The sequence below is a fragment of the Nomascus leucogenys genome, chromosome 12, assembly GCF_006542625.1.
Source record: "Nomascus leucogenys isolate Asia chromosome 12, Asia_NLE_v1, whole genome shotgun sequence".
NCBI classification, from domain to species: Eukaryota; Metazoa; Chordata; class Mammalia; order Primates; family Hylobatidae; genus Nomascus; species Nomascus leucogenys.
Window position 1 is genome coordinate 105482348 of NC_044392.1, and position 25905 is coordinate 105508252.

A 25905-nucleotide genomic window follows, 5' to 3' on the forward strand; every position below is an offset into this window, starting at 1 on the left:
TTCCCGCTTTTATCCCTACTCTCTGCCCGTTAAGTAGACTTTTTAGATCTTTTCTGATCATTCCCTCCCCATGAAATTTTAATACCACATATATGCCTTATATCAGTTTATGTATGATGAAGGGCCACAAAACATTTTTATATTTAAGATTTTTTTTTAACCTTCCTAATAACCTGCTTTCACCTCTGTGGTGGCAACATTGTCCCCCATTAAGAATGTGTGTTTTGAGGAAACCAATATTGAAGATTTCTGTAAGATCTTTTATTTTGCTGTTGTTTATCTATATGTCACAAATACATGGTGTGAAACAAAAATCTCCCATATAGACTCCCACAGGAAATATAGTAATGGAAGAATTTTGGTTCTTTCTCCCTGGCTTCTGAGGTTGTGTCTGAGGAGCAACTGCTGGGGTGTTCATGAGGGGATGGAGAGTGAGTAATACCAGAGTAACTGCCTCAGAGCTGGAGACTCCTGTTGTCCTTATTATACAGAGCCAGTTTCCAATTACATGTGCTAATGAGGTCCAGCAATAAGATGGGTAATTGAAATCCACAAGAACTCCCAAACCTCATTTAGAAAGCTGTTTCAAGCATCTCTTGAGCCTGTGAACCAGACTAGGATAACTACTCCTCTTCTCCTTGAACCTGTAAGAACCAGACAGGGATGACAGTTGATCTTCCACTGTTTCCAGCCTCAAATGGAGAAGGAATAATGATTGGGCCTTGTTCACCTTGCATGTTTTTACTCGGCATTCCGTGGACCAAGCACCTTGTTGACCCCATTCACAGAGGTGTCTAGTACGTACCCATAGGCTGCGTATGCGGTAGGTATCGTCCTTTCTATTTTGAAGATGTGAAACTGACTGATGCAAAGTGTTACCAGTAGGAAGTAGCACAGTCAGGGTTCAAAATCCGGTGGTTCTAATTCCAAGTACCTTCCTTCATGGTATCTTCAAAGCCTTACGAAAAAACTGGAGAGACCTGGGAAATGTTCAATTCAATTGAATTCAGTGCAGTTTGAATTGTTAATCAATTTAAATGTTCATCATTTGAGCTTTAAAGGTAGGCAAACTGGTTTTCTTTCTTTCTTTTTTTGTTTTTTTTTTGAGACGGAGTCTCGCTCTGTCCCCCAGGCTGGAGTGCAGTGGCGCAATCTCGGCTCACTGCAAGCTCCGCCTCCCGGGTTCACGCCATTCTCCTGCCTCAGCCTCCCCAGTAGCTGGGACTACAGGCGCCCGCCACCACGCCCGGCTAATTTTTTGTATTTTTAGTAGAGACGGGGTTTCACCGTGGTCTCGATCTCCTGACCTCGTGATCCGCCCGCCTCGGCCTCCCAAAGTGCTGGGATTACAAGCGTGAGCCACCGCGCCCGGCCTCTTCTTTCCTTCCATAAGAAAGTTCCTTAATGGTCCTTGCATGTTATTCAAAATTCTAATTAGTAAAACTGTGTTGTCGTGAAGATTAAATGAGTTAATGTTATCAAGCACCTAGTATATCATCTGCATCAAAAGATCCTGTTTCCCACTCCATCCATCGGTTTGGTCCTTGTATCATTTCTTTGGTTTTTCCCCTCGTGGCCTTATTGTTTCCTGACATTTTAAAATATCTATCTGGCCTTCATAGCTGAATTGCAAGAACTTCAGGATCAGGAGCTGGTCTCGTAAAGATGGTTCTCAAATTTCGAAATTTTTATCTTTTTTTTTTTGAAACGGAGTCTCACTCTGTTGCCCAGGCTGGAGTGCAGTGGCACAATATGGACTCACTGCAACCTCCGCCTCCCGAGTTCAAGCAATTCTCCCGCCTCAGCCTCCTGACTAGCTGGGATTACGGGCACCCACCACCACACCCAACTAATTTTTGTAATTTTAGTAGAGACAGGGTTTCACCATGATGGTCAGGCTTGTCTCGAACTCCTGACCTCATGATTCACCTGCCTCGGCCTCCCAAAGTGCTGGGATTACAGGCGTGAGCCACTGCGCCATACTTCAAATTTGTATCTTTTTAATGTGTGAAATCTTATACATTGCACATTGACACTCAAAGTACTAAATTAATATCAGCTTCCACACATCACCCAATGAGCATGAATTTGAACTCTCAACTAGTGGTGCCTTCGGCCAGGATTCCTGGGTTCAATTAGGATGGCATCATTATCTTTATGCAGCAATTTTTGCTTGTTCTATTATTTGAATAGCTAGTTGCATTTGCCCTTTTAATATGTGAAAAGCCATAACAAAAAAGCGATTGTGACATAATAAAAGATATCCCCTAAATGGCAGATCTACATTTCAAATAGATGATTATTAGACTTAAGCTGATATTTGTGTTCAACTGTGAAGAGTAAGAGTAAAATTAAGGGTCATGCATGGAGCATTGGAAGTCTGTCTTTTCAGGGTCAGCCTAAGAGGAGAGGAGTAGTGGTAGGGACGTGAAGAAGACTTTAGATTTTTAATTGTGAATCTGCATAAAAATCATTGACAGAGAAGTTCAAGGGTTTAAAGAGACATAGCCAAGGGTAAAGCCCACACAGATTTCTCAATTGAGTAGAGATTGGCAGAGTTCAATTTTTCTTTAACAAAAATATTTTTAAAAACCAATACCGGCCAGGTGCAGTGGCTCATACCTGTAATCCCAGTGCTTTGGGAGGCTGAGGCAGGCAGATCACAAGGTCAGCAGTTCGAGACCAGCCTGGCCAATATGGTGAAACCCGGTCTCTATTAAAAAAATACAAAAAATTAGCCGGGCGTGGTGGCGGGTGCCTGTAGTCCCAGCTACTCAGGAGGCTGAGGCAGGAGAATGGCGTGAACCTGGGAGGCAGAGCTTGCATTGAGCTGAGATCACACCACTGCACTCCAGCCTGGGAGACAGAGCGAGACTCCATCTCAAAAAAAATAAAAATAAAAAAAAAAACCATGAAATCATCACTGTAAGTTCCTGCTCTATCTCTGCACAACAACATTAGCAAATTCTTCTTCCCACAGTAAAATGATTTGGTTGTTTTGTTTACTAAATGTCACGTTTAGGGAGTAAGTTCTGCAAGGGCAGGAATATCTGTTTTGTTCAGAGATGTGTTCTAAGCACACAAGTCAGCACCTGGCATGGAGTAATCATTGAATAAGTATTTACTGAATGGAATTCAAGTAAACTGAAGTTTAAATAAGATATTACTTTGTAAAATTATCTGTTATACATCTGATGAGAGGTTAATATTCAAAATATATAAGAAAAACAACTCAATAGTAAGAAAACAATCTAATACAAAAATGGGTAAATGGTTTGAATAGGTATTTCTCAAAATAAGACACATAAGTGGCCAACAGGTATATGAAAAAAATGTTCAGGATCACTAATCAACAGAGAAATGGAAATGAAAACCATAGTGAGAGATATCACGTCGCAGCTATCAGAATGGCTATTATTGCAAAGATGAAAGATAACATGTTGGCAAGAATGTGGAAAAAAGGAAACCCTTATACACTGTGGGAATGTAAATTAGAACACCCGTTATGAAAAAAAAATATGGAGTTTCCTCCAAAAATTGAAAATAGACCCCATGATATGATCCAGCAATCTCACTACTGGGAAATGAAATCAGTATGTGCAATAGAAGAGACAGCTGCACTTCCACATTCATTGAAGCACTATTCACAACAGCCAAGATATGGAATCAACCCAAGTGTCCAGCAATGAATGAATGAATAAAGAAAATGTGGTATATGTACACAATGGAATACTATTTAGTCTTTAAAAGGAAGGAAATTGTGTCATTTGTGACAACATGAATAAGCCTGAAAGACATTATGTTAAGTGAAATAAGCCAGGCACAGAAAGACACATACCACGGGATCTCACATGTGGAATCTAAAGAAGCTGGACTCAGAGAAGTAGAGAGTAGAATGGTGGTTACCAGGGGCTGGAGAGGGTAGGGGGCTTAGGAAAATGTTGATCAAAAGATGCAAAATTTCAGTTAGGTAAGCTCAAATTAGTTAAAATAAGTTCAACAGCTCTATTGGACAACATGGTGACTATACCTAATTAAAAATGTATACAATTATTTGCTGCCGGGTGCAGTGGCTCACGCCTGTAAACCCAGCACTTTGGGAGGCTGAGGCAGGTGGATCATGAGGTCAGGAGTTCAAGACCAGCCTGGCTAACATAGTGAAACTCCATCTCTACTAAAAGTACAAAAATTAGCCGGGTGTGGTGGCAGGTGCCTGTAATCCCAGCTACTCAGGAGGCTGAGGCAGGAGAAATACTTGAACCTGGGAGGTGGAGATTGCAGTGAGCCGAGATAGTGCCATTGCCCTCCAGCCTGGGTGACAGAGCAAGACCCTGTCTCAAAAAAAAAAAAATTATTTGCTATATTCAATTTTTTTCTATGTTTAGTAATCATGTGATCCTTCTATAACCTAGGAGTTTAAGAAAATCTAAAATAGATAATATGATTAGGATTTTATTATTTAGCTCTCACAGGTTCAGAAAAGTTGAGTACCAAGTTAGGCTCTGTCATGCATTAGGCATATAACCTTGATCAAGTCACTAAACCTCCCTGAGCCTGATTTAAGATAGATAAATAGTTTGATACATATTTATGTAACAAACCATATATTTATCTTTGTATCTATACTGCAGAATTAGGACTGTTTATAAGAATACCTACAATAAACTAAATAAATTGCATACAGAAATATGTAAATACATATAAGCTCCAAGAAAAAGACAGGTTGAGTGGGAAAACAAGACTAAGTAAAAGGCCTCCGCTTTTTTTCAGTTGTTAAGATACAATCTTACAGATTAATGTGAGAATCAAATGATTTAATAGGATGCTGTTTGATAAAGAGTTCATTGACCATGATGGGCAGAGAGGCTGTAGAAAGAGAAACAAGCCCGGCCACACCTCACCTTCCAGCCACCCCCACTGGAGCTCCAGACACGTGAGTGACGTCCTCTTAGACTCTCCAGCCCAGGTGAGTCACCCTATCTAGCACCACATAACAGGGATAAGCTGCCACCACCATGCCCTGCCCAAATTGGAGAATTAGGGGCAAAAGTATGGCTGTTTTAAACCACTACCTTTCGGGTTAGCTTTTTATACGGTAATAGATAACTCAAACAGTTTGGTTTCATTTCTTGGTCTCAATAGCAGCAACTTTCGTCTCCTGTCTGGAGCAACTCCCTCTTTATTTCATCAGTTGTCATTCCACTATCTGTCCTTTTGCATCCATGGATTTTGAAGGAAGGTCAGTGGTATTGTGTGGAAAAGGCCTTGACCTCTGACTGATACCTCCAAAGAAAATTATCATGTGTGAATACTAAACAAAAATAATATTTAAAGCTTCAAATTGTTTGGCAATACAAAAATAGAAATCTGAGCCTTCTATTGACCAAAAATCAAAAATTGGATGTCACAGTGGCTTGTTTGCATTAGGCCAGAAGGAAGAAACATGATATTAGTCATTCCCAGTGAGCCACAGTGAGAGATTGGCACGTGCACATGAAATGAAACCTTGCTGCCCATAGAAAGTGATTAAAAAGATTAACACATACACAAACACACCTTTTGTATTCCCAATTTTAATACATTGTACAATAAATATGCTAATGTCAAGGAAAAGAAAGTAAGCCACAAGCTTTTCACCAAAATGTAACTACAGTCATGTATTGCTTAATGATGGGGATACCTTCTGAGAAATGCATCCTTAGGCAATTTTGCTCTTATGCAAACATCATAGAGGGAACTTACACAAAACTAGGTGGTATAGCCTGCTATCACCTCAGGTATAAGGTATAGTCTATTGCTCCTAGGTTACAAACCTGTACAGCATGTTAGTGTATTGAATACTCTAGGCAATTGTAACACAATGGCAAATGTTTGTGTATCTAAACATAGGAAAATTGTAAAATAGGAAAATACAGTAAAAATAAAATATCATATAACACACCTATATAAGGCATTTATTATGAATGAAACTTGCAGGACTGGAAGTTGCCGTGGGTAAGTTGGTGAGTGAGCAGTGAATAAATGTGAAAGTCTAGGACATTTCTGTACACTATTGTATACTTTACAAACACTACACTTAGACTACACTAAATTTATTTTAAAATATTTTTCTTTCACTAATAATAAATTAACCTTAGCTCACTGTAACTTATTTACTTTATAAACTCAGTTTTTTTAACATTGTGACTCTTCTGTAATAACACGTCTTAAAACATACATTTTGCAGCTGTTCACAAATATTTTATTTTTTATATCTTTATTCTGTAAGTTTTCTTCTACTTTTATCTTTTTTTTAACTTTTTTACATTTTAGTTAAAAACTAAGCACAAAAACACACATTACCTAGGCCTACATAGGGTCAGGATCAGCAATATCACTATCTTCCACCACTGCATCCTGTCCCACTAAAAGTTCTTCAGGGTCAATAATACACCTGGAGCTGCCGTCTCCTGTGATAATAGTGCCTTCTTTTTACCTCCTAAAGGCCTGCCTAAGACCATCTTTCAGTTAATTTTTTATTTTTATAAATAGAAGGAGTACACTCTAATATAATGATAAAAATATAGTACAGTAAATACGTAAACCAGTAAGTTTATTATTATTATCAAAGTACTATATACCGCACATCATTGTATGTGCTGCACATAATCATACGTGCTATACAACTGGCAGCACAATAGGTTTGTTTGCACACAGCGTCACCACACACGTGTGAGTAATGTGTTTTGCTCCAACGTTCTGATGGCTACAATGTCACTAGGCAAAGAGGAATTTCCTAGCTCCATTTTAATCTTATGGAACCACCATCCTATAGGCAGTCTGTCGTTCACCAAAATGACATTATACGGTACAAGACTGTATTTTTATCTTGCCAAGTTCCTTTTCGATCCCTTTCCAAGTGCATTAACTGTGAATCCTTATTTTTAGCTGATTAATTATCTAACTTCTCTTTCACAGGCACAAGAACCAATGTGAACCCCAAGCAATGAGGAAGGAAGGCAGGAAAGGGGAAATAAAGGAGTGTTCCTTGTTGCCCTGGAGGCTTGGAGGAAAGCTGCTTAATTATCAATTTATTCTTCTCCATTTATTCAGTCAATAAACGTTACTACAAAATTTTTTTTTTTTTTTTTTTCAGTTCAAACTCATTTCCCTTTTATTAAAGTCCAAGTTACCATTACATGGCTTGGTACTCAATAAAGGAAAACTTGTTCAAATAAGGTAATATGTTATCATCAGTATTTCCAGGTAACTGTTCACATGCACGTAGCAATGTCAATAAATCCTTGGGGAAGCCCATCCATGGGGTTTACACTTTGTCAAGGCCCAGTTCCTCCGGAGTGGAGATTCCCAGTTCATTTAAAGTTGGTCTAAGTTCCTGGATGACATAGGGGTAGACTTCCTCATGAGGTCCTGCTTTGTCCTTAACAGCCTCTAGGATACGAACTGTACTAGCAAAATCATTTAACGGTCTGCATGCCCGCAAAGCAGCATCAATGATTTTGGGCTCTGGAACCATATCATAGGTAACAAGTGTGTTTATCCCTTTACGCAATTCCCAGGCATCTGTATCTGGCTTGTTGAAGTATGTTACCCAGCGAGCATCAAACTCCTCATCTGTCTCCTGTGACCCACGGGAATAGCAGCGAACTGACTGGATAGTCGCGGCGGGGCTGGGGGTCCGGGCGGAGCACAGGAGGCCTGGAGGGCCCGGCCCAGGTGGTTGCGGCCCCAGCGCAGCGGCGGAGAGCGGCGCCCAGCATGACGGCGATGGCGGCGCGCAGGCTGAGGACAGAGAAGCCGGTGTAAGCTCTCCCGTTACTACAAAATTTTTAAGTACTTTTCATTTCTTAAAATTCTTCAGCTGTGTAATTACTTGTTCATTGATCTTCCGCCCAATTAGACTGTAAGCTATGCGTGAGGCCAGAGGCCAGATCTCCTTTTCTGGTTTTCTTTTTTTTGGTTGCAGTGTTGCAGTGAGCCAAGGTCATGCCCAGGCTGCAGTGCAGTGGTGCAGTCTCGGTTCACTGCAACCTCCACCTCCCGGGTTCAAGCAATTCCTGTGCTTCAGCCCCCCAAGTAGCTGGGATTACAGGCATGCATCACCACACCCAGCTAATTTTTGTATTTTCAGTAGAGATGGGTTCCACCATGTTGGCCAGGCTGGTCTCGAACTCCTGACCTCAGGTGATCCGCCTGCCTCGGCCTCCCAAAGTGCTGGGATTACAGGAGGGAACCACCACGCCTGGCCTCAGATCTGTTTTTTCTTAATCATTACTGTATATCTAGCATCTAACCTAATGCCTAGCGCAATGCCTTAAGAGGCATTAAGTAAATATTTGTTGGTTTGAAGTATGGGAATTGCAAGTCTAGAGGACACATTTACCAAACTAGGAATGGAAAGGAAGAAGTAAGGAGAAAATGGTTGTTAAATAGTGAGTGAGAGTCTATATATTAAAAGGAGAGCATGCATGCTCTAATGTACTTTGTAATAAATGTGGTCTGTTTGATTAATGCTGCCAGCTCAAATTTGGGTCTTCTGGAAAAAAAAAAAATGATGAAACCATCTCTGGAGACATTTTGTATTCAGTTCATTTAATATTTATATTGAGTTTCTTAACTCAGCATCCTCAAGGAGGCCAAAAATGATAGTTGGAATATGGAGAGTAATGCTCAGAAGGATGGGGTAAGAGCACTCCCCACTCACCCAGTCCTAGATAAATCAACACAGCCTGAGTTAAATTTAGGTACTGCTCCAAAGGATGGAGGGACTTACTCCAGAACAGTCCAAAAGGAAATAACATTCTTTCTCATCTCTTTCTCCACAAGACTCTAGCAGAGCTTTAAAAAGTAGGTTTCTTATGACAAGGAATAAAAACTATGTAAGTTAGAATGGAGATCAAAAAGATACCCCAAAATTCGATGATTTAGTAAGACAGAATTTCACTGTGCTTTCTCATAACAGTCTATAGGTGGGCAGACCAGGCTAGTGGATAGCTCTGCTCAACAAAATAATTAATAGACCTAGATTCCTTCCGTTTTGTTGTTCCATTATACCCTATTAAGGCAGTATTTCTCAAATGTTAACATGAATTTAAATCACTGGTGGATCATGCTAAAATGCAGATTCTCATTCAGCAGGCCTGGAATGGGGCCTGAGATTCTGTATTTCTGAAAAGCGTCCAGGTGATGCTGATGCTGTTAGTCCAAGGCGCACACTCTAAGTAGCAAGGTGTCAGGGCACTGTCATCATCTTAATGGTCAAAGCTGGGTGACTGGCATATGTGTTCTCCAGTTTTCAGTAAGGGGTTAGAAAACAAGTCTAGGGCAAGAAGTCGTCACTGAGTAAACAAGGTAGAGATAATATACACATCTTCTTTTCATATTCAAGAGTCAAGGACTCAGTGAGATGGCCACACCTGGCTTCAAAGGGACTGACGGATGTCTTTAGTCTCTAGCTGGGCAGCCATATTACCATCCAGAGGGGAATTGACATTACCATAGACAAGGAGAAAATTGATATATTGGGAAACAGTCAGCAGTTTGCACTATGAAAAATAAGGAGCCAGGAGCTTATAATTAAGCAATAGAAATGAAATGTAACAGCAAGAAGTAGATGTATGGGCCAGATATTGCACTGAAACCTATGAAAACAGCTTTAGCAAAAAGCTATTGGATCAGAAGTCAAGGACCATTGATAGCATTCCATTTTTAATTTTCAATCTCTGGCATGCTTTGCTTGCACATCCTCTGTGACTTGTTCATAAGAGTTGCTGATGATAGGAGAGGTAGCAGCAAATGACTCTGAGACTATTTTAGTGACGCTGAGTGGACTCTGACATGTGCTTATGGTTAGAAAAAACAAATATAAACAAAAATCAAGAACATAGCTAAGATTTCATTAAAGACATTAGGTCAAATACTAAAATAATCCAAGCATGAATTAGGAGCTTCTGGATATATTAATATATAACATGAATTTATATATCCCTATGGCCAACAGTTTACCCAGAACACATTTCAAAACTTACCTGCTTCTAACAGCATCAGAAACAAAATTTATCGTTCAGCCCCTTGGATATGACACATTTTCTTAGAATATTGAGTTGCATAATAAATTTTAGAAGCTTCCAGCAAAGAAAATTTCATAACTTTTTCTGTCATCCCCACATCAATTCAACATGTAAGTATCCTCTGCCTTACACAAGATCTCTTTTGCATCTAATCTCATTAGAGTGACCATCTGAAACACTTCTGAGCCTGAAAGGGGCATTATTAACAATTATGCTGGGTATAAATCCAGCATATAAATCCGGTTGTGTAACTTATGACTGTCCTGGGTAGCCCAGGATGTATAACTCTAACTCTAGGTTGTACCTATTGTATTTTCTTTTTATCTTTTTTCCTCAATTCTTAGGTAGAAGTAGCAGACATTAATGTATTTGTGAGTAAGGTTCTTTAAGATTGCAATGAATAGCCAGGTGTGGAGGCCCACCCCTGTAATCTCAGCACTGTTCATTTCTTAACTTTCCTTAAGTGAGGTGGGAGGATCGCTTGAGCCTAGGAGTTCAAGACCAGCCTGGGCAACACAGTGAGACCTTGTCACACCAAAAAGTAACAAAATTAGTCGAATATGGTAGTGCATGCCTGTGGTCCCAGCCACTCGAGAGACTGAGGTGGGAGGATCACTGGAGCCCAGGAAGTCGAGGCTACAGTGAGCTGTGATCACACCACTGTGTTCTAGTCTGGGCAGCTAAGCAAGACCCTGTCTCAAAAAAAACGAAAAAACGAAAAGATTGCAAACAAATAGTCAATAAATTACCTTGGTAATGAGAGTTTGTTGCAAATAATTTAGGTAATGGAAATAAGGTGAGGTTATGACTGGAGAGCTGTACCATCAGTTTTTTGGCTTGTTTGTTTGTTTTGAGACAGAGTCTCGCTCCATCACCCAGGCTGGAGTGCAGTGGCGCGATCTCGGCTCATTGCAACCTCCACCTCTTGGGTTCAAGCAATTCTCCTGTCTCAGCCTCTCAAGTAGCTGGGACTACAGGCACCTGCCACCACACCCGGCTAATTTTTGTATTTTTAGTAGAGCTGGGGTTTCACTATATTGATCAGGCTGGTCCCGAACTCCTGACCTCAAGTGATCCGCCCACCTTGGCCTCCCAAAGCGCTGCGATTACAGACGTGAGCCACTGCGCCCGGCTGTGGCATCAGTTATTTTTGACCCTAATCCTGTACTTTAAAGAATAGGATGTAGGACAGGGTTAAAATTCAACATAATTCAGGATAAAGCCTCCACTGTCTCCCCCTCTCCGTGTGCCTCTGTTGGGCAGAGATTTTGCCAAGTCTTCTCAAGGTACTTGGCCTCCCTCACATCAAGTTTGTCTTGTTCAATCAATAATGGGCAGGGAACAAGGATGGGTTGACTCACTGATGATGTTGTGAACTTTTTATAGAAAAAAATACTTGAGGATCATTTACTCTGACTATAGCATGTCGTTAAAGCTGCTAGTGATAAATGACTGCAGCATGGACATAGAACTCATGGACATTTCTCTAGTAAAACAAACTCAGGGCATTGTATATTTACAGACAACCACAGGAACAAGCTGACTATCAGTCATAATTAGAATATGCTGAGAATGTATTATGGTTTCCTACTAGGACATCCCTTGTTTGTTTAAATCACAGAGAAATGGTGCCACTAAAAAGTAAAAAAGAGTAGACATCGTTGAACTGGAGAATTAAAGAAAGACTAATTAAAACATCATAGTTGAGGAAAATAGAATAAGCCTAGTTTCCCCTTGCAATTCCAAATTCCAACTTTCACTGCTAAACAAAAGCCCAACTTATGAAAAGTAGTATAAATAAGATAGAAGTGTGTATCTCTCTCATATGACAGTCTAACAACATGGGACAGTAAGACAGCTTCATGAAGTTAAAAGCCCAAATTCCTTCTATCTCTGCATTCTGGGTGGTGGTATCCTCTACTACGTGGTGGAAGGTAGATTCCCAACCCATCTCCTCCGTCAACATTTCACCAAGCAGAAAGGGGGAAGGGCTCAAGGGCGAGGCATGCTTCTTGCTTCTTGTTCTGCTCATATCCCATTAACTCCAAGAAAGGCTGAGGAATATCTTTGGTAGCCAGGAGCTCTAGTAGGGTCTAGCATATCATAGTAAAGGACAAAAAAGAATGGATACTAGGAGATTACTAGCAATCATGCCATATAATAGAAATAATAACTTAATCTATCAATGAATGACTAGGGGGAACCTGTAGGCATTATTTAGTAACCTTATATCATAGGAAAGTAAGGCTCACAAAGGTTAAATGATTTACCTAAGGTCACATAGCAAGTCATCAAGGGAACCAGGACACAAATCTATGTCAGTTGACTGCAAATGATAGGTTATTTCTACCACTCTGTGATGTCTTTCAAACTGCTTTTCATATAAATTTATAAAAAGGAAAATAATGGTAGAAGTATCAATAAGAGTTATTGTCGAAGAAGTGTCAAAAGGCAGAAATACTATTTTTTTCATTGTGTAGTTATAGAGCTTTTATAGATTCCGAAGTATTTCGTTGTGTTTTTGTTTTTTTTTTTTTTTAATTTGAGTCAGAGTCTCGCTCTGTCCCCCAGGCTGGAGTGCAGTGGTGTGATCTCGGCTCACTGCAAGCTCCGCCTCCTGGGTTCACACTATTCTCCTGCCTCAGCCTCCGGAGTAGCTGGGACTACAGGCGCCCGCCACCACGCCCAGCTAATTTTTTGTATTTTTAGTACAGACGGGGTTTCACCATGTTAGCCAGGATGGTCTCGATCTCCTGACCTCGTGATCTGCCTGCCTCAGCCTCCCAAAGTGCTGGGATTACAGGCGTGAGCCACCACGCCCGGCCTCATTGTGTTTTTTAATGAAAACTAATATGCAATCATTAAAATTCAAATACTTCAAAAATGGTAAAAAGTGAAAATTTTCCTATCCCCAGAAGTGACCACTGTTCATAATTTGTGTTTATTCTTGCAAATCTTCTTATGAGGGTTTTTTAAGGTTCTTTTGTCTATTTCCAAAGTGATCAGGTACCTAGCAATATTTATTTGTTGGACTAAGGGAAAAGAAAACTCAAGTAGATCAGCAGAAACATTCCTAGTCACTGAAAGTTGGAGTGATTCTATGGTTAGGAAACTTTGGGGGCAACTGAGGCCAGCAACAGAGAATAAGAACCGCATTGCAGAAGAGGTGAAGCACACCTATGCAATATCAATAAACCCATTGTAAATGAAAAATGATTTAAGTCAAAAATGCATTTAAGACATTCAACCCATCATACATCATGGCTTAGCCTAACCTACCTTAAACATGCTCAGAACACTTACATTAGCCTGTAGTTGGGCAAAATTATCTAACACAAAGCCTTTCTATAATAAAGTGTTGAATATCTCGTGTAATTTATTATATACTGTACTGAAAGTGAAAAAACCGAATTGCTGTATGGGTATTTGAAACAGGGTTTCCACTGTATGCATATTGCTTTCATGCCATTGTAAAGTCAAAAAATTGTAAGTGGAACCATGTAAGTCGGGGACTGTCTGTACTTGTAATGTTGCCAACAACGGCACTGTCTCTTTGGCATCAATTCTTTCCCCACCTCCACAAACCAACCCCCACACCCAAGCTGGTAATATCCTCAGTGATACCGACTTATTTCTCCCCAGAAGACTGGCTTCCTCAGTCAAGGTTACCAGCTAGAAAATACTAAAGATGGGGCATGGAGCCTGGGCACAGTGGCTCAGGTCTGTAATCCCTGCACTTTGGGAGGCAGAGGTGGGCGGAACACCTGAGGTCAGGAGTTCAAGACCAGCCTGGCCAACATGGCGAAACCCCATCTCTACTAAAAATACAAAAAATCAGCCAAGCGTGGTGGCGTGCGCCTGTAATCCCAGCTACTAGAGAGGCTGAGGCAAGAGAATCGCTTGAGCCCAGGAGGCGGAGGTTGCAGTGAGCAGAAATTGCGCCATTGCACTCCATCCTGGGCAACAAGAGTGAAATGCCATCTCAAAAGAAAAAAAAAAGAAGGTCAGGTGCGGTGGCTCACACCTGTAATCCCAGCACTCACTTTGGGAGGCCGAGGCGGGCAGATTGCTTGAGGTCAGGAGTTCAAGACCATCCTGGCCAACATGATGAAACCACATCTCAACTGAAAATACAAAAAACAGCCGGTGTGGTGGTGCACACCTGTAGTCCCAGCTACTCAGGAGGCTGAGGCAGGAGAATCGCTTGAACCCAGGAGGCAGAGGTTGCAGTGAGCTGAGACTGCACCACTGAACTCCAGCCTGGGCAACAGAGCAAGACTTTGTCTCACAAAAAAAAAAAAAAAAAAAAAAAAAAAAGCTGGGTACAGTGGCTCACGCCTGTAATCCTAGCCCTTTGGAAGGCCCAGGTGGGAGGATCACGAGGTTAGGAGATCGAGACCATCCTGGCTAACATGGTGAAGCCCTGTCTCTACTAAAAATACAAAAAATTAGCTGGGCGTGGTGGCGGGTGCCTGTTGTCCCAGCTACTTGGAAGGCTGAGGTGGGAGAATGGCATGAACCTGGGAGGCGGAGCTTGCAGTGAGCGGAGATTGAGCCACTGCAGTCAGGCCTGGGCGACAGAGGGAGACTCCGTCTCAAAAAAAAAAAACAGTCCCAGCTACTCGGAGAGGCTGAGGCAGGAGAATGGCGTGAACCCGGGAGGCGGAGCTTGCAGTGAGCGGAGATTGAGCCACTGCACTCAGGCCTGGGCGACAGAGGGAGACTCCGTCTCAAAAAAAAAAAAAAAAAAAAAAAAACCTATGGGGCATGGGGGCATGGGAGTGTGGGTTTTCTGTGGGATTTCCTGATCATGCAGCAGTAAGGTTCTTTGTGCCCCCAGTTCACTGTCTTGCCATAACATGCTGTGTGCTGAAAGGCAGAAGGCTGCCTTCAAGGTCTTGCTCCACCACTACTGCACATGTGCTGTGTATCAAGTCACTCCATCTCTAAGCCTAGATTTCTCCATGGTGACTGGGGACAATTCATCTCACAGGGTTGGGACAATCAGTGAGATGCTGTGTATGTACACCATTGTCATTATAAACCTTTGTGAAAGAGAAGGCTATCAATGGGCTAGACCACCTTTATTTTCTTGTTCAAGTAACTGCTGGTATCAAAAAGAATAAAACTAATACACCACTGATATTAGCATTGATAAATCCATATATTCTAATTTATACATAGATTTTGGAAAACGAGGACAAGACAATCAAAAATATTAGACTAAAACCTAACATTAATAACTCTTTTTTGTGTTTTCTTTTAAGATGGGGTCTTGGCCTGTCACCCAGGCTGGAGTGCAATGGTGCAATCACGGCTCGCTCCCACCTCCATCTCCCCGACTCATGCCAACCTTCCACACTTCAGCCTCTCCAGTAGCTGAGTACCATGGGTGCATGCCACCACACCCGGCCAATTTTTAATTTTTTGTAGAGATAGGGTTTTGCCATATTGCCCAGGCTGGTCTCAAATTCCTATGCTCAAGCAATCCTGGCTCGACTTTCCAAAGTGCTGGGATTACAAAGTGTTGTGAGCCACTACACCCTGACTATTTATAGCTCTTTAGGGATATAGCAAGCCCCAGATTATAGACCCAAAGTTTCCTGAATATTTTTAGCATTAATAATAGGATTCTTCTTAATGAATATGCAAGACTTCTATAACATTATTCTTTATTGTTATTATTTCTTGAGATGGAAACTTGCTATGTTGCCCAGGCTGGTCTCAAAACCCTGAGCCATGGCCAGGCACGGTGGCTCACGCCTGTAATCCCAGCGCTTTGGGAGGTGGGTGGATCACCTGAGATCGGGAGTTCAAGACCAGCCTGACCAACATGGAGAAACCCCATCTCTACTAAAAATGCTAAATTAGCCAGGCGTGGTGATGCATGCCTGTAATCCCAGCTACTTGGGAGGCTGAGGCAGGAGAATTGCTTGAACCTGGGAGGCAGAGGTTGCAGTGAGCCAAGATCTCACTACTGCACACCAGCCTGGGCAACAAGAGCTAAGCTCCGTCTCAAAAAAAAAAAAAAAAAAAAAAATCCCTGAGCCTGAGGGATCCTCTCACCTCCCCCTCCCAGGTAGCTGGGACTACAGATATGCCACTGCACTCGACCTACTTTTTTTTTTTGTTTAAATTTTTCCAGTCTACATTACTCTTGGTCTCAGATCCAATTCAGAGGGGATAGTCCTTTTATCTTTTTGGTTTTTAATATGGCTTATATTATTGTTTCTATTTTTAGCCCTGAACTTTGTATGAAGATTCTCTAGGCCAATACGATGTTGGCAAAAAGAGAAACAGATTGAGGAATCCTGACAGGTCAAGCTGATAGTCAGTGGGTAACATTAACTCAGCCCATCAGGTGGTGTAAGTCTCTGGCCTCTCTTCTGATTGATGGATACCTGTGCCAATGCTGACAGAAAACTTCTCATTAAAAAAGAAAACATGAATTCAAACACTCATTACAGATGGAGGTACGGTAGACTTAATACATCTTTATATTGTTTGGTAGAGTTAAATCAAAGGCAGATATATTTTTCAGCTCCCCAAACAAATCATTTATAAGTTGACTAAATTGTATAGACTTGCCTTTGAGTATTAGCACTATTTTAAGCTCTGTTTGGTGTTGGGGTCTCTTATAAAATAAACAACTTCCTTTCCTGATCCCTGCCCTGCAAAGAAACTCAACAAACAAAACCAGCAAGTGCAATTAATGCACTAACCTTTGTTGTTAACTGACATAAGCAGCATATGCAGCTGCCTTCCCAAGATCCATTTTCAACAAAGAATACAAACAGATGGATACACGTAATCCTTTTCATTTTCTTGAAGGTACTCCTGAGTATCTACATTTTCTGTTTATATTTGAAAAGCTCTAAACAAAGACTATATATATATGTATATAAACATATATACATATATATATAGTGTCTTTTGATTATACACTTGACTCAAAAGTGTTTGAAGAGATAATTTGTGAATTGGTATATTAGTTTCCTGTTTTGGTTTTTGAAACATTTAAGATAGTGACTAATAAAACTAAGATTTCTCAGCTTTTTCTTTTCATTTCTTTTTTTATTTTTTTCGGACACCGGGTTTTGCTCTGTCACCCAGGCTGGAGTGCATTGGTGCAATTACAGCTTGCTGCAACCTCCACCTCCCCAGCTCATACAATCCCCCCACCTCAGCCTCCTGAGTAGCTGGGACTACAGGCAAGTGTAACCATGCCTGGTTAGTCTTTGTATTTTCTGTAGAGACAGGGTTTCGCCATATTGCCCAAGCTGCTCTCAAACTCTTGGGCTCAAGGAGATCTGTCTGCCTCAGCCTCTCAAAGTGTTAGGATTACAGGCATCAGCCACCCCACCTGGCTGATTTCTCAGCTTTTTCAACCAGACATTAGAAACACTGCCCATTTCCTGGCCTCTGATAATTGTTTCTTCCATTAAGCAACACAAAGAAAAGACAGCATGGGGAAACCAGTAAATTCAGAAATTACTTCCCTATCCTATGTGCATATAGATATCAGATATATAGACATATAGAAGCCAAAGTATGAAGAAAAGAAATTCATAAATTTCAGTAATTTCTATCATAATTGAATCAAAACAATAATTTTTAAGCCACTATCTTGTCAAAGCTTAGGCATAACTTAATGAATAAAGAATAAAGTTTACTCCAATCTGCCACATTATTCTATTGATATTTTCCATAACACACTGAAATATTCACTTCTATTTTTAATGTGACATTGTAATTGATTGCTTTGTTTTTACTTCAAAAAAATTTTTGATTCTCACACTTACAGCTAAAATTGGTATTACTTTTTAAATTAGAAAGCATACCTCGGGGTGGAGCCAAGATGGCCGAATAGGAACAGCTCCGGTCTCCAGCTCCCAGCCCCAGCGACACAGAAGACGGGTGATTTCTGCATTTCTGCTTGAGGTACCGGTTTCATCTCACTAGGGAGTGCCTAACAGTGGGTGCAGGACAGTCGGTGAAACGCACTGTGCGCGAGCCGAAGCAGGGCGAGGCATTGCCTCACTCGGGAAGCGCAAGGGGTCAGGGAGTTCCCTTTCCTAGTCAAAGAAAGGGGAAGCAGACGGCACCTGGAATATCGGGTCAGTCCCACCCTAACTGCGCTTTTCCAACGGGCCTGGAAAACGGCACACTAGGAGATTGTGTCCCGCACCTGGCTCGGAGGGTCCTATGCCCACGGAGTCTCACTCATTGCTAGCACAGCAGTCTGAGATCAAGCTGCGAGGCGGCAGCGAGGCTGGGGGAGGGGCGCCCGCCATTGCCCAGGCTTGCTTAGGTAAACAAGGCAGCCAGGAAGCTCGAACTGGGTGGAGCCCACCACAGCTCAAGGAGGCCTGCCTGCCTCTGTAGGCTCCACCTCTGGGGGCAGGGCACAGACAAACAAAAACTCTGCAAGAACTTCCACAGACTTAAATGTCCCTGTCTGACTGACAGCTTTGAAGAGAGTAGTGGTTCTCCCAGCATGCAGCTGGAGATCTGAGAACGGTCAGACTGCCTCCTAAAGTGGGTCCCTCACCCCTGAGCAGCCTAACTGGGAGGCACCCCCCCAGTAGGGACAGACTGACACCTCATTCAACCCGGTACTTCTCTGAGACAAAACTTTCAGAGGAACTATCAGACAGTTGAATTTGTGGTCTCACGAAAATCCGCTATTCTGCAGCCACCGCTGCTGACACCCAGCCAAACAGGGTCTGGAGTGCACCTCTAGTAAACTCCAACAGACCTGCAGCTGTGGGTCCTGTCTGGTAGAAGGAAAACTAACAAACAGAAAGGACATCCACACCAAAAACCCATCTGTACATCACCATCATCAAAGACTAAAAGTAGATAAAACCACAAAGATGGGGAAAAAACAGACCAAAAAAACTGGAAACTCTAAAAAACAGAGCACCTCTCCTCCTCCAAAGGAACGCAGTTCCTCACCAGCAACGGAACAAAGCTGGATGGGGATGACTTTGATGAGCTGAGAGAAGAAGGCTTCAGACGATCAAACTACTCTGAGCTACGAGAGGAAATTCAAAACAACAGGAAAGAAGTTAAAAACTTTGAAAAAAAATTAGAAGAATGGATAACTAGAATAACCAATGGAGAGAAGGGCTTCAAGGAGCTGATGGAGCTGAAAGCCAAGTTTCGAGAACTACGCGAAGATTGCAGAAGCCTCAGTAGCAGATGCGATCAACTGGAAGAAAGGGTATCGCTGATGGAAGATGAAATGAATGAAATGAAGAGAGAAGGGAAGTTTAGAGAAAAAAGGATAAAAAGAAATGAACAAAGCCTCCAAGAAATTTGGGACTATGTGAAAAGACCAAACCTACGTCTGATTGGTGTACCTGAAAATGATGGGGAGAATGGAACCAAGTTGGAAAACACTCTGCAAGAATTATCCAGGAGAACTTCCCCAATCTAGCAAGGCAGGCCAGCATTCAGATTCAGGAAATACAGAGAATGCCACAAAGATACTCCTCGAGAAGGGCAACTCCAAGACACATTATTGTCAGATTCACCAAAGTTGAAATGAAAGAAAAAATGTTAAGGGCAGCCAGAGAGAAAGGTCGGGTTACCCACAAAGGGAAGCCCATCAGACTAACAGCTGATCTCTCAGCAGAAACTCTACAAGCCAGAAGAGAGTGGGGGCCATATTCAACATTCTTAAAGAAAAGAATTTTCAACCCAGAATCTCCTATCCCGCCAAACTAAGCTTCATAAGTGAAGGAGAAATAAAACACTTTACAGACAAGCAAACGCTGAGTGATTTTGTCACCACCAGGCCTGCCCTAAAAGAGTCCTGAAGGAAGCACTAAACATGGAAAGGAACAACCGGTACCAGCCACTGCAAAAACATGCCAAATTGTAAAGACCATCGAGACTAGGAAGAAACTATAGCAACTAACGAGCAAAATAACCAACTAACATCATAATGACAGGATCAGATTCACACATAACAATATTAACGTTTAATGTAAATGGGCTAAATGCTCCAATCAAAAGACACAGACTGGCAAACTGGATAAGGAGTCAGGACCCATCAGTGTGCTGTATTCAGGAAACCCATCTCACATGCAGAGACACACATAGACTCAAAATAAAGGGATGGAGGAAGATCTATCAAGCAAATGGAAAACAAAAAAGGCAGGGGTTGCAATCCTAGTCTCTGATAAAATAGACTTTAAACCAACAAAGATCAAAAGAGACAAAGAAGGCCATTACATAATGGTAAAGGGATCAATTCAACAAGAAGAGCTAACTATCCTAAATATATATGCACCCAACACAGGAGCACCCAGATTCATAAAGCAAGTCCTGAGTGACCTACAAAGGGACTTAAACTCCCACACAATAATAATGGGAGATTTTAACACCCCACTGTCAGCATTAGACAGATCAACGAGACAGAAAGTTAACAAGGATATCCAGGAATTAAACTCAGCTCTACATAAAGTGGACCTAATAGACATCTACAGAACTCTCCACCCCAAGTCAACAGAATATACATTTTTTTCAGCACCACACCACACCTATTCCAAAATTGACCACATAGTTGGAAGTAAAGCTCTCCTCAGCAAATGTAAAAGAACAGAAATTATAACAAACTGTCTCTCAGACCACAGTGCAATCAAACTAGAACTCAGGATTAAGAAACTCACTCAAAACCGCTCTACTACATGGAAACTGAACAACCTGCTCCTGAATGACTATTGGGTACATAATGAAATGAAGGCAGAAATAAAGATGTTCTTTGAAACCAACGAGAACAAAGACACAACATACCAGAATCTCTGGGACACATTCAAAGCAGTGTGTAGAGGGAAATTTATAGCACTAAATGCCCACAAGAGAAAGCAGGAAAGATCCAAAATTGACTCCCTAACATCGCAATTAAAAGAACTAGAAAAGCAAGAGCAAACACATTCAAAAGCTAGCAGAAGGCTAGAAATAACTAAAATCAGAGCAGAACTGAAGGAAATAGAGACACAAAAAACCCTTCAAAAAATTAATGAATCCAGGAGCTGGTTTTTTGAAAAGATCAACAAAATTGATGGACCGCTAGCAAGACTAATAAAGAAGAAAAGAGAGAAGAATCAAATAGATGCAATAAAAAACGAAAAAGGGGATATCACCACCGATCCCACAGAAATACAATCTACCATCAGAGAATACTACAAACACCTCTATGCAAATAAACTAGAAAATCTAGAAGAAATGGATAAATTCCTCGACAAATACACCCTCCCAAGACTAAACCAGGAAGAAGTTGAATCTCTGAATAGACCAATAACAGGTTCTGAAATTGTGGCAATAATCAATAGCTTACCAACCAAAAAGAGTCCAGGACCTGATGGATTCACAGCTGAATTCTACCAGAGGTACAAGGAGGAACTGGTACCATTCCTTCTGAAACTATTCCAATCGATAGAAAAAGAGGGAATCCTCCCTAACACATTTTATGAAGCCAGCATCGTCCTGATACCAAAACCTGGCAGAGACATAACCAAAAAAGAGAATTTCAGACCAATATCCTTGATGAACATTGATGCAAAAATCCTCAATAAAATACTGGCAAACCGAATCCAGCAGCACATCAAAAAGCTTATCCACCATGATCAAGTGGGCTTCATCCCTGGGATGCAAGGCTGGTTCAACATACGCAAATCAATAAATGTAATCCAACATATAAACAGAACCAAAGACAAAAACCACATGATTATCTCAATAGATGCAGAAAAGGCCTTTGACAAAATTCAACAACCCTTCATGCTAAAAACTCTCAATAAATTAGGTATCGATGGGACGTATCTCAAAATAATAAGAGCTATCTACGACAAACCCACAGCCAATATCATACTGAATGGGCAAAAACTGGAAGCATTCCCTCTGAAAACTGGCACAAGACAGGGATGCCCTCTCTCACCGCTCCTGTTCAACATAGTGCTGGAAGTTCTGGCCAGAGCAATCAGGCAGGAGAAGGAAATAAAAGGTATTCAATTAGGAAAAGAGGAAGTCAAATTGTCCCTGTTTGCAATGACATGATTGTATATCTAGAAAACCCCATTGTCTCAGCCCAAAATCTCCTTAAGCTGATTAGCAACTTCAGCGAAGTCTCAGGATACAAAATTAATGTACAAAAATCACAAGCATTCTTGTACACCAATACAGACAAACAGAGAGCCAAATCATGAGTGAACTCCCATTCACAATTGCTTCAAAGAGAATAAAATACCTAGGAATCCAACTTACAAGGGATGTGAAGGACCTCTTCAAGGAGAACTACAAACACTGCTCAATGAAATAAAAGAGGATACAAACAAATGGAAGAACATTCCATGCTCATGGGTTGGAAGAATCAATATCGTGAAAATGGCCATACTGCCCAAGGTAATTTATAGATTCAATGCCATCCCCATCAAGCTACCAATGACTTTCTTCACAGAATTGGAAAAAACTACTTTAAAGTTCATATGGAACCAAAAAAGAGCCCGCATCGCCAAGTCAATCCTAAGCCAAAAGAACAAAGCTGGAGGCATCACGCTACCTGACTTTAAACTATACTACAAGGCTACAGTAACCAAAACAGCATGGTACTGGTACCACAACAGAGACATAGATCAATGGAACAGAACAGAGCCCTCAGAAATGATGCCGCATAGCTACAACTATCTGATCTTTGACAAACCTGACAAAAACAAGAAATGGGGAAAGGATTCCCTATTTAATAAATGGTGCTGGGAAAACTGGCTAGCCATATGTAGGAAGCTGCAACTGGATCCCTTCCTTACACCTTATACAAAAATTAATTCAAGATGGATTAAAGACTTATATGTTAGACCTAAAACCATTAAAATCCTACAAGAAAACCTAGGCAATACCATTCAGGACATAGGCGTGGGCAAGGACTTCATGTCTAAAACACCAAAAGCAATGGCAACAAAAGCCAAAATCGACAAATGGGATCTCATTAAACTAAAGAGCTTCTGCACAGCAAAAGAAACTATCATCAGAATGAACAGGCAACCTACAAAATGGGAGAAAATTTTTGCAACCTACTCATCTGACAAAGGGCTAATATCCAGAATCTACAATGAACTCAAACAAATTTACAAGAAAAAAACAAACAACCCCATCAAAAAGTGGTCAGAAGACATGAACAAACACTTCTCAAAAGAAGACATTTATGCAGCCAGAAAACACATGAAGAAATGCTCATCATCACTGGCCATCAGAGAAATGCAAATCAAAACCACAGTGAGATACCATCTCACACCAGTTAGAATGGCCATCATTAAAAAATCAGGAAACAACAGGTGCTGGAGAGGATGTGGAGAAATAGGAACACTTTTACACTGTTGGTGGGACTGTAAACTAGTTCAACCATTGTGGAAGTCAGTGTGGCGATTCCTCAGGGATCTAGAACTAGAAATACCATTTGACCCAGCCATCCCATTACTGGGTATATACCCAAAGGACTATAAATCATGCTGCTATAAAGACATGCACACGTATGTTTATTGCGGCACTATTCACAATAGCAAAGAGTTGGAACCAACCCAAATGTCCAACAACGATAGACTGGATTAAGAAAATGTGGCACATATACACCATGGAATACTATGCAGCCATAAAAAATGATGAGTTCGTGTCCTTTGTAGGGACATGGATGAAACTGGAAAACATCATTCTCAGTAAACTATCGCAAGGACAAAAAACCAAACACCGCATGTTCTCTCTCATAGGTGGGAATTGAACAATGAGAACTCATGGACACAGGAAGGGGAACATCACACTCCGGGGACTGTCGTGGGGTGGGGGGAGGGGGGAGGGACAGCATTAGGAGATACACCTAATGCTAAATGACGAGTTAATGGGTGCAGGAAATCAACATGGCACATGGATACATATGTAACAAACCTGCACATTGTACACATGTACCCTAAAACCCTAAAGTATAAAAAAAATAAATAAATAAATAAATAAATAAATAAATAAATAAAAAAGAAAGCATACCTCAACATAATTAAAGGCTTTTTATTGGAAAGGAAGAAGTTAAATTATCCTTGTTTGCAGATGATATAAACTTTTGTTTGGAAAAAAATATAAATACTCCATCAAAAAGCTGTTAGAACAGATAAATTTAGTACAGTTGCAAGATACAAAATCAATATACAAAAATAAGCAGCATTTCTATACATTAACAGTAATCAATCTGAAAAAAAATCAAGAAAGCAATCTTATTTACAATAGCTACAACAAAACCCCGTAGGAATAAATTTAACCAAAGAAGTAAAATATCTTTAATAGAAAAACTATACAACACTGATGAAAGAAATGGAAGAGACCACACAGAAAAATGGAAAGATACCGCATGTTCATGGATTAGAAGGTGTAATATTATTAAAATATCCAGGCCTGGCATGGTGGCTCACGCCTGTAATCCCAGCACTTTGGGAGGCTGAGACGGATGGATCACCTGAGGTCAGGAGTTTGAGACCAGCCTGGCCAACATGGCGAAACCCCATCTCTACTAAAAATACACAAAATTAGCTGGGCGTTGTAGTGGCTGCCTGAAATCCCAGCTACTTGGGAGGCTGAGGCAGGAGAACTGCTTGAACCTGGGAGGTGGAGGTTGCAGTGAGCAGAGATTGCACCACTGCACTGCAGCCTGGGCGACAGTGGGCAAATAAATAAATAAATAAAATAAAATAAAATAAAAATAAAATAAAATATCCATACTGCCAAAGCAACCTACAGGTTCAGTGCAATCCCTATCAAAATACCAGCAATAATTCTTCACAGATATAGAAAAACAATCCTAAAATTCATACGGAAATAACAAAAGATCCCCAATAGCTAAAGCAATCCTGAGCAAAAAGAACAAAGTTGGAGGAATCGCATTATCTGATTTCTAATTGTACTATAAAGCTATAGTAACCAAAGCAGCATAGAATTGGCATTAAGGCCGGGCGCGGTGGCTCACGCTTGTAATCCCAGCACTTTGGGAGGCCAAGGCAGGTGGATCACGAGGTCAGGAGATCGAGACCATGGTGAAACCCTGTCCCTACTAAAAAAATATGAAAAATTAGCTGGGCGTGGTGGCGGACGCCTGTAGTCCCAGCTACTCGGAGCGGCTGAGGCAGGAGAATGGCGTGAACCCGGGAGGCGGAGCTTGCAGTGAGCCGAGGTTGCGCCACTGCACTCCAGTGTGGGCGACAGAGCAAGACTCCATCTCAAAAAAAAATAAAAAATAAAAAAAATAAAAAAATAAAAAAGAATTGGCATTAAAACAGACACATAGACCAATATAACAGAATAGAGAATCCAGAAATAAATATGCACTTACTTACAGTTAACTCATCTTCAACAAAGGCACCAGGAACATACATTCAGGAAGAGACAGTCTATTTAATAAATGGTGTGCAGAGAACTAGACATCCATACACAGAAGAATAAAATTAGATTCCCATCTTCTACCATATATAAAAATCAACACAAAATAGACTAAAAACATAAATGTAAGACCTGAAACTATAAAAGTACTAGAAGAAAACATTGGGGAAACAATATAGAACATTGGTCTGCACAAAGATATTTTGGGTAAGACCTCAAAAGCATAGGTAACAAAAGCAAAAACAGACAAATAGGATTACATCAACCCAAAATGCTCTGCACAGCAAAGGAAACAATTAACAAAGTGAAGAGAAACCTACAGAATGGGAGAAAATACTTGCATACTATCTATCCAACAAGGAATTAACAAGAATATATGAGGGACTCAAACAACTCAATAGCAAAAAAACAAATAATCAAA

At 41.0% G+C, this 25905-nt stretch overlaps 1 pseudogene across 1 annotated transcript; it reads right to left on the reverse strand.

Annotated features, from left to right (window-relative positions):
- Positions 1–7113: 7113 nt before the first annotated feature.
- Positions 7114–7760, reverse strand: LOC100587370 (annotated as a pseudogene). Its single transcript, XR_179175.3, has one exon. The product of XR_179175.3 is annotated as a cytochrome c oxidase subunit 5A, mitochondrial-like (transcript).
- Between the last annotated feature and the right edge of the window lie 18145 nt (positions 7761–25905).